At 33.1% G+C, this 14,909-nt stretch overlaps 1 protein-coding gene across 4 annotated transcripts in view; it reads left to right on the plus strand.

Moving 5' to 3' along the window:
- XRCC4 (X-ray repair cross complementing 4) overlaps positions 1–14,909 on the plus strand; it is a 193,636-nt gene that overhangs the window by 34,662 nt on the left and 144,065 nt on the right. The gene's annotated exons all lie outside the window — the stretch shown is intronic.

A 14,909-nucleotide genomic window follows, 5' to 3' on the forward strand; every position in this document is an offset into this window, starting at 1 on the left:
GCCATTTCTATATTAAACACTTTATACTTTCCTGACCATATTGGAATGTGGAAACTAACTTAGTAATGTAAGTGGTACAGAAATCCTACTCATAGTATATTTTTCTTTGTGAAACCATAGAGGAGACTTTAGAATAATTAATTTAAATATTAGTAATTTTCAGTTACACTGTTTTGTTGTTGAGTACTCATGTATTTTTCTTTTTCTTGCTTCATACTGCTGTGCTTTTATTTGAAATGTTTTACTTTTATATAAGGAACATATCAAATTCATTATACTTTAATTTTTTAGTGATTTCAGGATTTTCCAGGAAGGAAATAATAACCATAAAAACTGACAGTAGCATGTAAAAACTATGTATAGGAGGACATTTGAGTGTTAGTAATGTTAATATTTGCTTAATATTTTTCCAGTTAATCTATTTTAGCATGTACCTTCACTTCATCACATGACTTTTTGTATTGTCACTGTTTATATGTGAGGAAACAGATGCTGAATGCCTGAGTAAAAGCAGTAGTAAGGTAGGGTAGAATCCAGGCCTCTGATGAGTCCAAAATTATTTTTGTTTAGGTATAATATATGTACAGTAAATGTGACTTTCTAGAGTATACAGTTGCATCACTAAATTTTATCATGCTTTTTTTTAAAAAAGGATTTATTTATGCATGAACGAACTAGGGTACAGGCTAGAGGTGTGGGAGATGAGAGGATTCACCAGAGACAGAATGGGGAGCAGAACAAGCATATCTACTGAAATACACTGCTGAGAGGAGCAGTGGGCAAGACAAGAGAGGTCTGCTGCGCCATGTGGCTTAGCAGCCTGGCTGGGGATCGAGCTTGTGCTTCAGTGGCTACAGATAGCTTCATAGTGCTGAGACTTTAACCCCTTGTACCACCAGAGAGGCCTTATCATGCTTTTTTGAAAGTCACTTGACCATATATGTATATAGTGACATCTGGACTCTGTTTTCCATTGATCTGTTTGTCTTTGTGCCAACCCCAACAGTCTTGATTTCTTAAGTTTATCATAAATCTTGGAATCAGGTAGTATAAATTCTGCTTCTAAGAACTTTATTTCTTTTTTTAAGATTTATTTATTTTATGCATACAAGACCTGGGGTACAGGCCAGAGGTGTGGGGATGAGAGGATCCACCAGAGACAGAATGGGGAACAGAATAGGCAGAGTTGATTGAAATAGACTGCTGAGGGGAGCAGCAGACAAGTCAGGAGAGGTCTGCTGTGCCAAGTGGGTATCTCCCTTGCCGAGGATCGAACTCGTGCTGCAGGGGTTACAGATAGCTTCATAGGTTGCATCTTAACCCCTTGACCCCTCGTGCCACCAGGGAGACCCTATTCCTTTTTTTTTTTTTTAAAGATTTATTTATACAAAAACTGGGATACAGGTCAGAGGCGCGGGAGGGTGAGAGAATTCACCAGAGACAGAGCAGGGAGCAGAACAGGCAGATGGACCGAAATACACTGCTGAGGAGAGCAGCTGGCAAGGCAGGAGAGGTCTGCCATGCCATGTGGGAATCTCCCTGGCAGGACGGGAATCGAACCCGTGCTGCAGAGGCTGCGGACAGCTTCACAGCCTGGCACCCAACCCGCTGCGCCACTGGGGAGGCCCCTATTCCTTTTTTTTGAGGTAACATTGAATTACACACTGTATATACTTTAAGATGAACAATTCATACCTATTCAAATGCATATTACTATATCACACCCAACATATTACCAGTAACCCTTTACTAAAATATATTGAGCCCCTCAATATATTTATTCTGATCCTTTGTTCTGATCCACTCTGCACTTCTGAAAATCTCAGATCTGCAGTCAGAAACCAAACATTTGCTTTGGTTTGTTTTTTGCCATTATCCATATAGTTTTTCTGTTTTCCTTTATTCCTGTTTGGTCACTCGAGCTATATGTAGAATATGTTGTTTGAATTTGTTCTACAGGTCAGTTATCTTCTTTTTTTACTGCCCCCCGCCCCACCCCGGCCCTGTGCTTAATTCTGAATAATTTTTATTGCTCCTTCACAATCACTAATTGTTTCTTGTGCTGTGTCTAATATGTTAATATGTTAATTCCATTCAGTGTTTCTTCATCTCAGACATTGTGGGTTTTTTTTCTGAATTCATTTTTATTCTTTTAAATAGCTTCCATAACTCTTATTACCTTATTCAGTATTTATTACCATCTTCATTATGTGAAATAGAATTATAATAACTTAATGACCCTTCCTACCAATTCTGAATCTGTATTGTTTCAGGACAGATTTTGATAGATGTTTAATGCTCACTATAAGTTGTTATTCTTTTTCTTTGTATGCCTGTTCATCTTTGATTATATTCCAAACATTGTGAATCTTTTAATTTGATGTTATATATTTCCTTAATCCTATAAACTTGTGCTTTGTTCTGAGATAGAGAAACATTACTTGGAAACAGTTCTTCGGGTCTTGCTTTTAAAGCTTTCTGAAAGAGAACCAGAACATTTAATTTAGGTCTAATTTACTTCACTATTGCGTTAAAATACTTGTGATTTTCTTACCCAATTCTTACTGTTCTTAAACATGGTAGCAGAAATAATAATTTTGTGAATATAGGTGACATATTTGTTTTATCTATTAATTACATTTTCTGTTCCTTAGCTTCTTAAATTAGATCACAAATTGTGAAAATCTACCCACTTCTAGATTTGTTGCTTTTTTGTCCTTGCTGAAATTTTCAAAACTGACAAGATTCTTCCTCTTTCCCCAGGTAAGATGGCATAGCTTTTAAGACAACACTGTTTCATTCTGCATATCTAAGACATTAAAGTTCATGAATGGAATTATCAGGGCACCTGAGCCAAACATTGTGCTAGTCTAGTTACTTTTTAAAGTTTGGGGTTTTTTGTTTTTATTCTCATGACTGTCTAGCATTATTAAAAGTAAGGCACACTCAGAAGCCCTCAAGCATATGCTTCTGATATTACTGCTAAATGAATCTATATTCATTGTCATAAAAGATATTATTTAAACTGTTATAAAATTGTGTCCCTTTGCAAGTCATACTGATCTTACTGTACTATGATTATCATTGATTTAAATGTGTGGATACAATTTTTATAACGTTATCTTGCGAGACTTTTAATATATCTAGAAACTGAAAAATTTGGAGTAGTGTGGCTTTCCTTTGACCTCAGAGAAACGTTGTTAAACAGTTATTTGTTATTGTTATGCTGTATACTCTGTCAGATGTAAGTTTACTGGTGAATTCAGAGCTTCCTATTTCTTTGTTGAATTTTTTGGTGTAGTAGCATAACATGCATTGATAAAGTTGGCCACATATAAATGATCTCGTTCAAAACTGGAAGCATCCAAACAAAATAATTGTTTTAAAATACCACTGTAATAATTAAAGACTAATTGGTTTATTTTTATAACTTCTGGAGAGAATGTAATTATTTCTGGCTACAAATGATCCAAAACTAGTCCAATAGTGGCGATGTGCCCATTGTGGCTAGAACCATATGGTGGATTATAGTGACATTTTCCAGATTTGTTATGGTTCTTGGTCAATTATATGTTTTGACAACTACCTTTTTTTTTAACACTTTAATTCCATACTTATTAATACATTAATAAATAATAAAAATTAAAAATAGAAGAGAATTTCTGTCCTTTACCCTGAAACCTCTAATATTCAAATTTCACATAGTCACAGTACAGATACTAAGTTCAGGAAATCATCATCAACAAAGTAATCTACAAGTCTTTCTTGCATTTTGATTTTTACGTATAACAACATCCCATGACATTTGTATTGTTTGTAATCAATATATGTGTGTTAGGTGTGCTCCTGGAAATCACTACTTGTCAATTCCTAAAAGATTTTCTGTTTTCAGGTTTTTTATGTGCTTTATACTCCATTGTGTGGTTATAGTATATCTTCAGTTACTCTCTTACATATGAGTACTTAAGTAGTTTCCAGTACTTTGCTATTCAAATAATGCAGCCCTGAATTATGTTTCTGTTTCGTGATTGTTGAAGGTTTGTCATCAGGGTAAATTTCTAAATGTGTGGATGCTAGAAGGTAAGCACATATATTATTTTCTTAGATTCTCAATTCTCCTCCAGAAAATTTGGGTTAGTTTGCCTTTTCAGCAGCAACTTACCAAAGTGACTAGTTCTCCACGACCTCACCAACAGAATGCAGTGATATACTTTTAATTTTATCTTGTCTGATAGGTATGAAATAGTATCTCATTTTAATTTGCATTTCTGTAATTCTGAGAGAATTTAAACTCCATTTCATGTGCTTAAATGTTATATTTTTTGTATATTGTCTGTATGTCTTTCTCATTTGTTTTATTGGTGTTTGGTCCTTTGTCATACTAGTGACATTAATCCAGGGTATTTATTTTAAAGTTTTGCAATAAGATTTTTTCTGTAGTGTGCTTCTTTGTTGTTGAACTTCAAAAACACTAATTTAGAAATAGGTCAGGTCTTAAATATTCTGGATAAATATTCCTGTACGGAAAAAAAAATAATGCTGTTTAAAGGTCTCCGTGATGGCACAAGGGGTTAAGACACAGCACTATGAAGCTATCAGCAGCCACTGCAGCACAAGTTCCATCCCCGGCCAGGGAGGTTACCCACATGGCACAGCAGACCTCTTTTGTCTTGCCCGCTGCTCCCCCAGCAGTGTGTTTCAGTACATCTGCCTGTTCTGTTCCCGACTCTGTCTCTGGTGAATCCTCTCACCCCCTGTATCTCAGGCCTGCACCCCAGCTCTTGTATGCATAAATAAATAAATCTTTAAAAAAATAATGCTGTGACAGAAAATGAATCCAACATTTTGGTCGTCTCTGCATGGTCATTGTTATTCTCGAAATGTTTTTTATATATAATATCCTATGGAATGTGCATTTTTTGGTGCATTGTGGGTGTGCCTTATACTTCAAGAAGTTTCAGTTGCTTTCTTTTTAAATTTTTTTTAAACCTACCATTATTTTGGTATATTAAACTCTGTTGTACTTGTAAATGAAATGAAAATATAGAAATATAAAATAGCCACATTACTTAATTTTAAAGGTATTCACTGCTTTATATTGGAAGCCTGCCCATTTGATTAACTTCCTTCTTAAAAAAGATGAATGCTGAAAACAAAATTTCTAACATTGTACCATAGGATTAATATTTACCATTTCTCTTTCTTATTCCTTCTTTTTGATCCAGAATACCATCTGGTATCATTTCCTTTCTTTCTTTTTTTAAAGATTAATTTATTCAAGCACTGGGTACAGTCAGAGTCGCAGGAGGATGAGAGAATTCACCAGAGCCAGAGTGGAGAGTAGAACAGGCAGAGTGATGAAGTACATTGCTGAGGGGAGCAGCGGACAGCAGGAGAGGGCTGCGTGCTGTTGGATCCTCGCCTGGTGGCCAGGGATCAAACAGGTGCTGCGGAGACTGTGGGCAGCTTCACAACCCAGGGCTCAACCGCAGCGCCAGCAGGGAGGCCCCTGGTATCATTTCCTTTCTGCCTATAGAAGTTACACCAGCATTTTATGTAGTGTAGGTTTGTTGGTAATGAAGTTTTTTAGTGTTATTTTACCTGAAATTGGCTATAATTTGTCCTCAATGTGGAAGGATTTTTTTGTTTTTAACAAAGGATACTGAATTGACTTTTTTTCTTATTGTTTGTTTCAGGAATTTCAGTATGTTAATTTCCTATTTTCTTATCTCTCTCTTGTTTCTGATAAGAAGTTAACATTCATTTGAATTATTCTCCTTATTTAATGTCTTATCCTGGCTACTCAGTATTTTATTGTTATCTTTGGCTTTCAACAATTTGGCCTTGATGTACCCAGGAATGCACTTTTATTTATTTATTTATTTTAAATAATATTAGCTGGGGTGCAGGCCAAAGGTCCAGGGGATGAGAGGATTCACCAGGGAATGGGGAACAGAAGAGGCAGATCTACTGAAATACACTGCTGAGGGGAGCAGCTCTGCTGCGAGCTCTGCTGCGCCATGTGGGTAGCTCCCTGGCCTGGAATCAAACTCATGCTGCAGTGCTGTGTCTTTAACTCCTGTGCCACAGGGGAGGCCCAAGACTGTATTCATTTTAAAAATCCTTTCTCTCTCTGTTCTTCAGATTAGAGCACTAATTTTGATCTTCACATTCACTGTCTCAATTAAGTCATTTTTAAAATGTAGTATTTTTTCATTTCTGATATTTACCTCTAGTTTTTCTTTAGAAATTTAATTCACTACTGATATTTTCTATCTTTTCATTTATTATGATCATATTTTACTTTCAATCCTTGCTCATGGTTTTATTAGCTAATTAAAATCCTTGTCAGCAAATTCTGGATAGGCTCATGTTAATCCTCATTGATAGCATGCAATGAATCTTTGATATGTTTTTGTATCTTCATTTGTTGTGAACTTCAGATTGTAGCTGGGATATTATGAAGGATGTACTATAGAAAGTGAATTCTGTTAGATTTATTTGAAGAGTATTGATTTTTTTCCCTCTCACTGTTTTCTGACTCAGTTAAATTGACTGTACTCTTAACTTCAAATTCTTTTTTCCCATGTGGTGGGTGTTAATGGAAATTCCAGATGAATTCTTTCAACCTAAAGAAGGTTGCTTAGCACCTGTGTCTATATACTTGATTTGGAGTTTACTAAGAGATGTGGGCAGGACCAAAGCTTCCGTTTTCTGGGTCTCTCCTTTACAGAATTCTCTTTCACTTTCTTGCTATGGTCGCCCAGGATGCTGTTGACTGATTCTGCGGAAGAGTAAGTTTTGTTTCTATTTAATTTTAATAGTTCTTCATGGTGGGGATTGGAGTCATTATTCAAGCTAAAAGCAATAACAATGCTCCTGGAATCTTATTCAGTACATTCCCTTTTATCCAGAATTGGTTCCTATATCTTCACTTTCCTGTGAAAGGTCTTTTTTATTATAAATTTTTTTCAGAGTTTATAATTGTTATCTTTGATAGGATTGGTACTGTGGGGACTATTTAACCATGACTGAGAACCGGAGATCTTTACTTAATTTGTGAACACTCCAGTCCTTTACATTCTTGTGACCTTTCTTATATTTCAAGAAAAGTATGTTTATATTGTTGAACTTAGTGCTCATTCAGAAGTTGGTGCTCTGGTCTAGTTCCTTAGAATCATTCTTTCTGCTGTCCTAGTTTATGCTTTGTCTAATTAGAAAAATGTCTGTATTTGAAAAGTGGAAAATTTCCAGGGTAAGTGAGCAGCTGGTATTGACACTCAGAGGAGTTTGATGAAATGAAAGTAAGCAAAGTGCCAGTTAGGCTGAACCTCAGGAAAAAGTATCTAATGGTGAGATTTGTGAGACTAAACAATCTGGCAAGAGGACTTTCTCTGAGCTCTTTCAAACTGAATTGGAAAAGTCAGGGGAAAAACAAGTAGTAAGTCCAAAGTCATATATTCGTAGATGGACAGTTTGCATGATCGCATAATTAGCTTTCCCAGTGGCTGTTTTATTGTTTGGTCATTAGCTAGAAATTCCTTTAGCATTTACATTGTTAATATGAGTATCTGGATTAGAGTGAGAAAATGGATTTCTCTAAAAAGTTTATAATTAATGATAAAAATGCTCCTGGAATGGAAGAAATAGTATGATACTCATTTTTATTTTTTTTGTGAAATTCTATAATAGTAGGGACTTCAACTATCTTGTTTATCATTGTCTTACTGACACACCACTTTACTTTTATTCCCAGCTCATTTTGGTAAAAGTACAAAAACAAATGGTAGAAGAATGGTCTTTTCAGCAAATGGTGCTAGAGCGTCCACAGGCAAGAAAATGAACTAAATCTTGTATTTATACAAAGATTAACTGAAATGAATTACAGATTTAAATTTAAAACATAAGACTATATAACTTTTAAAAAGTTATATACAAAAAAAAAAAATCTGTATTTTGGGATCTAGGTATATATAAGTTGTTCTTAAATTTGACATGAAAAGCCCAGTTTGTAAAAGAAAAAATGAATAATAAGGTTTAATAAATTTTAAAACTTGCTTTGCAAAAGAAAAGGATAAAAGACAGGATACAGACTGAAGAAAATATTTGCAAACCACATATTCATTAGAGGACTAGTATATAGAATATAAAAATAACTCAAAATGCAACCATAAAAAACCAAAGAATTTAATTAGAAAAATGGATAGACGTCATGAACAGTCATTTTACTTTAGAGAACATAAAGGTAGCAAATAAGCATATGAAAATTATTTAGAATCATTAACTATTAGGGAAATATAACACCACAATGAAATATCACTACCCAATTATTAGAATGAGTAAAAAATGGTTTAAAAAAAAAGGGTTGTGAGGCTTTCGGAACACTGTTCACACAGGCTTCACTGGTGGGAGAGTGAATTATCAGTCACTCTGAAAAAAAATTTGACTGATTTTTAGTAATACTAAACATACTCTTACTATGTGACCTAGTAATCACACTTGGGATATTTAGCACTGTGAGATGAAAACTTATTTTACTCCCAAAAAATGTTCAAAGAATCTTTACTCTTAGTAGCTCAAAAGTAGAAACAATCCATATATCCTTCAACTGATGAATGGTTGAACAAATTGTGGTACATCTAAAATGGAATACTATTCAACAATAAAAAAGAGTGAACTATTCATGCATACGACTACTTGGGTGAATCTCTAGGGCAAATTTGCTAAGTAAAAAAGCCAATATGATTATTTATATAAATGATTTCTGAAATGACAAAATTACAAAGAGAAACAGATTAGTGGCTGCCAGAGGTTGCAGATAGAGCACCATGGTGGACTTGTGGTGATAGAATGTGTTCTTGATTTTATTGATTGCTAAAGGAACTTACATGTGACATAAAATTACACAGAACTTAAAACACATACACACAAATGAATACATGTAAAATTAGAGAAATCTGGGTAAGATAGGTAAATTGTATTAATGTCAGTTTCCAGGTTGTGATATTGTACTAAAGTTTTGCAAGATGTTTCATTTAGGTAACTGGATAAAATCTTCACAGGATCTCTTTGTGTTATTACAACTGTAAGCGAATACACTATTATTGCAACAATAAAAACTTAATAAGAAGAAAATAACGTTGATCTTTCCATAAACATTATTTTAAACTTAAAAGTTGTCTGAAATAAATATATCTGAAGTCCTGTAACAGTTGTGGATTCATATACTATTAAATATCCTTTGGTATTAAGTTTGAACTATAGGAGGGAAATCTCTCAGTTGCTTAAAAATTAAAACTAAAACCCCTGATTATAAAACATGCAGACATTTTTCTAATTTGAATGTTAAGCTATTAAACTAATAAATTATTAAGAACAATGGAATTCATATTTTTCAACCTTGTATAGTTTGATAACACCTAATTTAGTACTTACTGAGGACTATTGCTTACTTCATTTTTAAATTTCCATAAAATATTAGTTATGAGTGATTCTCTTGGAATCATAAGTAGTTGTGTCAACACCTGAATAACTTGTAGTACTCCTTGAGATCAGTCCTTGGTCTGCAGTTGCAAAGTGCTTTAGCCAGGGAATTTTAATCATGTATGATTTTTGATAATCTCTGCTCCTTGAACCTGTATTATCAAACCTGATCCTTTTATTCCACATCCAAACACTTGAACTGCCTTGTGATTTTTTTTTTCCTTCTCATCAGTTCTAGACTCTTCCATAAGGATGGTACAGTGTCAGCAGAAATGTGCTTATTGAAAATAGTAGTACACATGGAACATTGGTAATCAAATGAGAAAATGTGTGTACTGGTTTTGAGTGAAAAATTTTATTGTTATTAATATAAATCCAACTAAACTAAAATGGCTTCCTTCATGTTTATATTAACTAAAGATTTTATACCTTGCATGGAAATAATTTCTATGCATCAGTTTTTTATAAAAATAATGTAATTATAAAAACTTTTTTTATACATGGTATATTCTATAAACTTTTTTGTAAAGGAGAAGATAATTTATTGTGGATTCAGTTCAGCAATAGCTCTTGTCCTTGATATCACTTTTTTACAGTATATAAGCCAGGAATGCTAGGGGAAAAGCCACCTGTGTAATATCATTTTGGCCTCTCATTTTATTTCCTCCAGTTGTGACAGTCAGGAAGTATATAGGTTATCCTGTGAAAATATATTGTCATGTTCATGATATGTACTTTCCATGGAACTTAGAATCTCATTTTGAAATACATTTATTTTTAAAATTAAACTGCACGTTATTGATTCTATTTTAATGTCATGAAGACTTTCGGCATTTTTTTCCATAATGTGTTTCTCTGTGTCTCAAATAAATAAATATCTCCTTGTCATTTGAAAATACTTGGCATATTTACCATAATAAATCACCACAAGCTGGGTGACTTAAAATAGAAATTTATTTTCTCACAGTTCTGGAGGCTGGAAGTCCCCAAATCAATATTTGTCTCTCTATGTAGGCAGGACTGTACTCCCTCCAGAGACTCTGGGGGAGAATCTGTTTCTTCCCTTTTCTAGCCCCTGCCAGACTTAAAATATTGTGGTCGAGTACAAATAAGGTGAAATTCACGATTTTAACCGTTTTGAAGTGTTAAGTTCAGTGGCAGTTAATTATAGTTACTTTGTTGTATTTGCTTTCCTAGCTTGTAGCAAATTACTGCACTCTCTCTCTCATCTTCACATCACTCTGTGTGTGTGTGTAAGAGAGAGAGTGAGAGAGAGAGAGAGATTGAGACACTGACTGTCTCAAGATCCTTATCACAAACTCTAGTCATATAAGGTAATAAACTTACAGGTTCCGGGGACAGAGAAGTGAATATATCTTTTTTTTTTTTAAATAATACATCCTATAGTGAGAACCATTTTAATACATGAAGCACAATGTTTTTTTTAAATTTTTTAATTTTATATATTTTCACATCATTTTTCATTTTTGCACAATGTATGCATTTTCAGCGTGGTAATAGTCCCCATACAATTCCTACCCCCCTTATTTTGACCCTAATCCCTCATCCCCCTCCCATAGTGTGTCTCTGGTTTATAGTTGCTTGTTGACTTTGATTTTTACTTTATTATAATTAGTCTTTTCCCTGGTCCCTTATTTAGGTTTTCTAAATTCCTGCTATGAGTGAGACCATCCGGTATTTTTTTTTTTCTTTCTGGCTTATTTCACTGAGCATAAACCCTTCCAGCCCCATCCATGTTGCTGCAAATTGCATGAGTTTATCTTTTTTGATTGCTGAGTAATATTCTATTATGTATATGTACCACATCTTCTTGATCCAGTCATCTATTTGGGGGCATTTAGGTTGTTTCCATAGCTTACCTATTGTAAATAGTGCTGCTATAAACATAGGGGTGCAGGTGCCCTTTTGAATTAGTGTTTCTATGTCCTTTGGGTAAATACCTAGGAGTGGAATTCTGGATCATGTGGAAGCTCCATCTTTAGCAGACTGAGGAATCTCCACACAGCTCTCCATAGTGGTTGGACCAGTTTGCACTCCCACCAGCAATGCAGGAGAGTTCCTTTTTCTCCACTTCCTTGCCAACATTTGTTGTTGCTAGTTTTTTTGATATGTGCATTCTCACTGGTGTAAGATAGTATCTCATTGTAGTTTTGACTTGCATTTCCCTGATTACAAGTGATCTTGAACATTTTTTCATATGCTGTTGGCCATTTGCATTTCCTCTTTGGAGCAGTTTCTTTTTAGCTCTTCTGCCAATTTTTTGATTGGGTTGTTTACTTTGTTTTTGTTGAGTCTCGTCAGCTCTTTGTAGATCTTTGTGATCAGTCCTTTATCATTAGTGTTGTGTGCAAAAATTTTCTCCCAATACATGGCGTGTCTCTTTATTTTGGTTACTGTCTCTTTTGCTGTACAGAAGCTCTTTAATTTGATGTAGTCCCAGCTGTTTATCTTTTCCTTCACTATCACTGCTTTGGGTGATGTGTCTTTAAAGATGTTACCGAGGTGTATGTCATGTAGTGTTTCACCTATATTTCCTTCTATATATTTTATGGTTTCAGTCTTATGTCTAGTTCTTTAATCCATTTTGAGTTGGTTTTTGTGCATGGTGTAAGTTAGTAGTCAAGCTTCATTCTTTTGCACTTGAGAATTCCATAGGGACCAGACTAGAGTTTGCAGAGGAACAATTTTGATGAATGTCTTATATTTTCAATTATATTTGGCTTTCAAAAGTCAAAAAAAGATTGGTTGCATTCCCAGAAATATATATCTGTAAATAAATGCTGCATGAAGATCTTATTTTAAAATGAAAAGTTATGTCCCTTACAGTTTGCCTTTCTACAAATTCCAAAGTAAAATAACTAATAGTAATATTGTGAAATTATATTGCTATGTTAACATAATGATTTATGTGTTCTATTTTTAAGCTACCAATTCAGAAACCATTTAAGTAATGCAAGTAATATTTATATGACAGATCAACATTTAAAAATACATGAAAATGACAGTTTTCATTGCCTATGTGAAGCTAGAGGAAAAAAACAGCTAAAATAACAATAGGTTTAGACAAGCTATCTAAAATAACTCTTTAAAATTGTTTTTTAAAGTAATTCTTTTAAATTGGGAATTTCTATTGGTTTATCTTGGTACCAAATGAATACTGAAATTCAAATTATGTACATTTTTAAAAATTTTGTTATGTTAAATTACTATTAGTTCATCATATTTTAATCATGTCCATTCTTTACATTTTTAAATATGATTTTAGGTGCATTTTTATTAGGAAATGTCTAAACTATGATTATCTCTGAGCTGCTTCCTGACAAACTTTAAATCACTGTAGTATATGCAGATCTAAGAAGAATATTAACACACTGGAATTAAATCCATTAGGACAGAGTTAAAAACTTGATTAATAGATATATTTCATGCCAGTTAGTTTCCAATTTACATCATCAAGATCACAGAAAATCAATGCTTCCAAACCCCCTTTATGCTAGTGAATAATATAGGCAAGTGACTATAATGTACGAAGCAAGTAACAGTTTTGTATACTATTTTCTTACATACCCTTATAGCTTCCTACGGGTGATGAAAGCATTATTTTTAAAGTATTTTAATACTCTCTCCCTTAAGAAATTCAAAGTACTTTTCAATGAGTCTGATGAGGAATCCCCAAGAGGTAGGGAAGAGAATCATATTTTAAGTGTATTTCTGGCAGGCAAAATTATGACAAGCTTTTTTTTTAATTTATTAATTTTTTAAGATTTTTCTTGTAGAGCAATTTGGGTTCACAGCAAAATTGAGAGGATGTTATAGAAGCTTCCCATATATCCTCATACATACACTGCCTCTCCCATTATTAACAAATCCCTTTGTCTGATGTATCACAGCCTATGTTGCATACAAAAAGTATTAGGAAGTAATGACTATTTCTTTATCATAATGATTATCTACAAGAAAATGAAAATGTGCTAGTGATAAACCAGCAGTATGAAACAACACATAAAATGTAAAAATCATAAAAAGCAATCAAATTAAGCACTGCCATGTGAAAATGCAATTTCTTAACTGGGCTGTGATAGTCTTTTTTAAAAAATTAGTTATTTCTTTTGTTTCTTTTATGTATTTTTTACATCATTTTTCATTTTTGTACTAAAAATTAGTTATTTTTTGAGAATTAAAGTATTCTCAGTGATACATTAAAAATACCTGAGAAATATTAGCTTATAAATCAAATTAAGTTTTTTAGTGATATATTTTTAGAACATGAAGCAGTCTATTAAGTGGTTTTTATAGTAGTTTATTTTCAAGTAATTGAATTCCCAAATCTGAATAAAAAAAAGATAAATTTGAGTAAAGAACAGTTAGGGAGAATCTCAAATAAGGGTAATCTTTTAGTTTATCCTCTAGTTGTACAAACTGTTTCATTAATGTTAATTGATACCTCTTCACTCATCACCATTGCCAAAATTGGGAATCAAACTCCATTAATAAAACTATCTTAATAGACATATTTTTATTTTTGTATATCCTGCTGACAAACACAGTAAAGTATTGCATATTTAGATTAAGTCAAGGAGGAGACCAAATGTAAAAATTTAGGTCATGGATTATATCAATAGAAACCTGATATTTGTAACTTTAACATCCAAATTGTGAGCTTTCCTAAGGGTCTATGACATGAAATAATCTGTAACTCCATATAGTTAAGAATTTTAATTTTGTGCCACAGATTCTAATATAGGAGTGGTACCTGTTCATCCGCATATAATATGAAGTTTTGCTGTGTACTTGTCACTATAGTAACCTTGAATATTTAAAAACATTATGTCTTTGTGGAGAAATGGTCTGACTTGATAGAAGGAAAATTTTAGTGAATATTGAAAATGCTCATAACTTCTAACAAAATTCATTAGAAACATGTCTCTCAAGAGCAATGTGGCTTTGAAAATGCTAACAAGGTTTTTTTTGTAAATGTGCAGAATTCCTAAGGTCTTTGAAAATCTGGCTAGCCTTTGAAAGGCCTTTTGTATGGAATTGTTAAAGAAATACTCAAATAGAGGACATTAATGTTCTTAAAACAAAAACAACATAAACTATTGGTTGTTAAAAGATCTATTTTTTTAAATTACCTGAATTTCTTAGAAATTTTATCTATTAAGAAGAGTGTTATTACCACAAAGCATGATAGTAATTAAGTTAAAAAATTAAGGTAATATAAATATATCTGATGTAATTAAGCAGATTTTAAAGGAATGTTAAACATAATAAAATGAAAATGATAGGAATAATAAAAAGGAAAGATACTTATAAAAGGATAATCAAAATTCAGATGGTATCAGTAAAGCAATTATATGAATATAAGCATTCCAGTTAAAAGATACATTCTGGGCTCTATAAAATTC

The sequence above is a fragment of the Talpa occidentalis genome, unplaced genomic scaffold, assembly GCF_014898055.3.
Source record: "Talpa occidentalis isolate TD23 unplaced genomic scaffold, MPIMG_talOcc4v2.1 talOcc4.6, whole genome shotgun sequence".
In the NCBI taxonomy this organism is placed as follows: domain Eukaryota; kingdom Metazoa; phylum Chordata; class Mammalia; order Eulipotyphla; family Talpidae; genus Talpa; species Talpa occidentalis.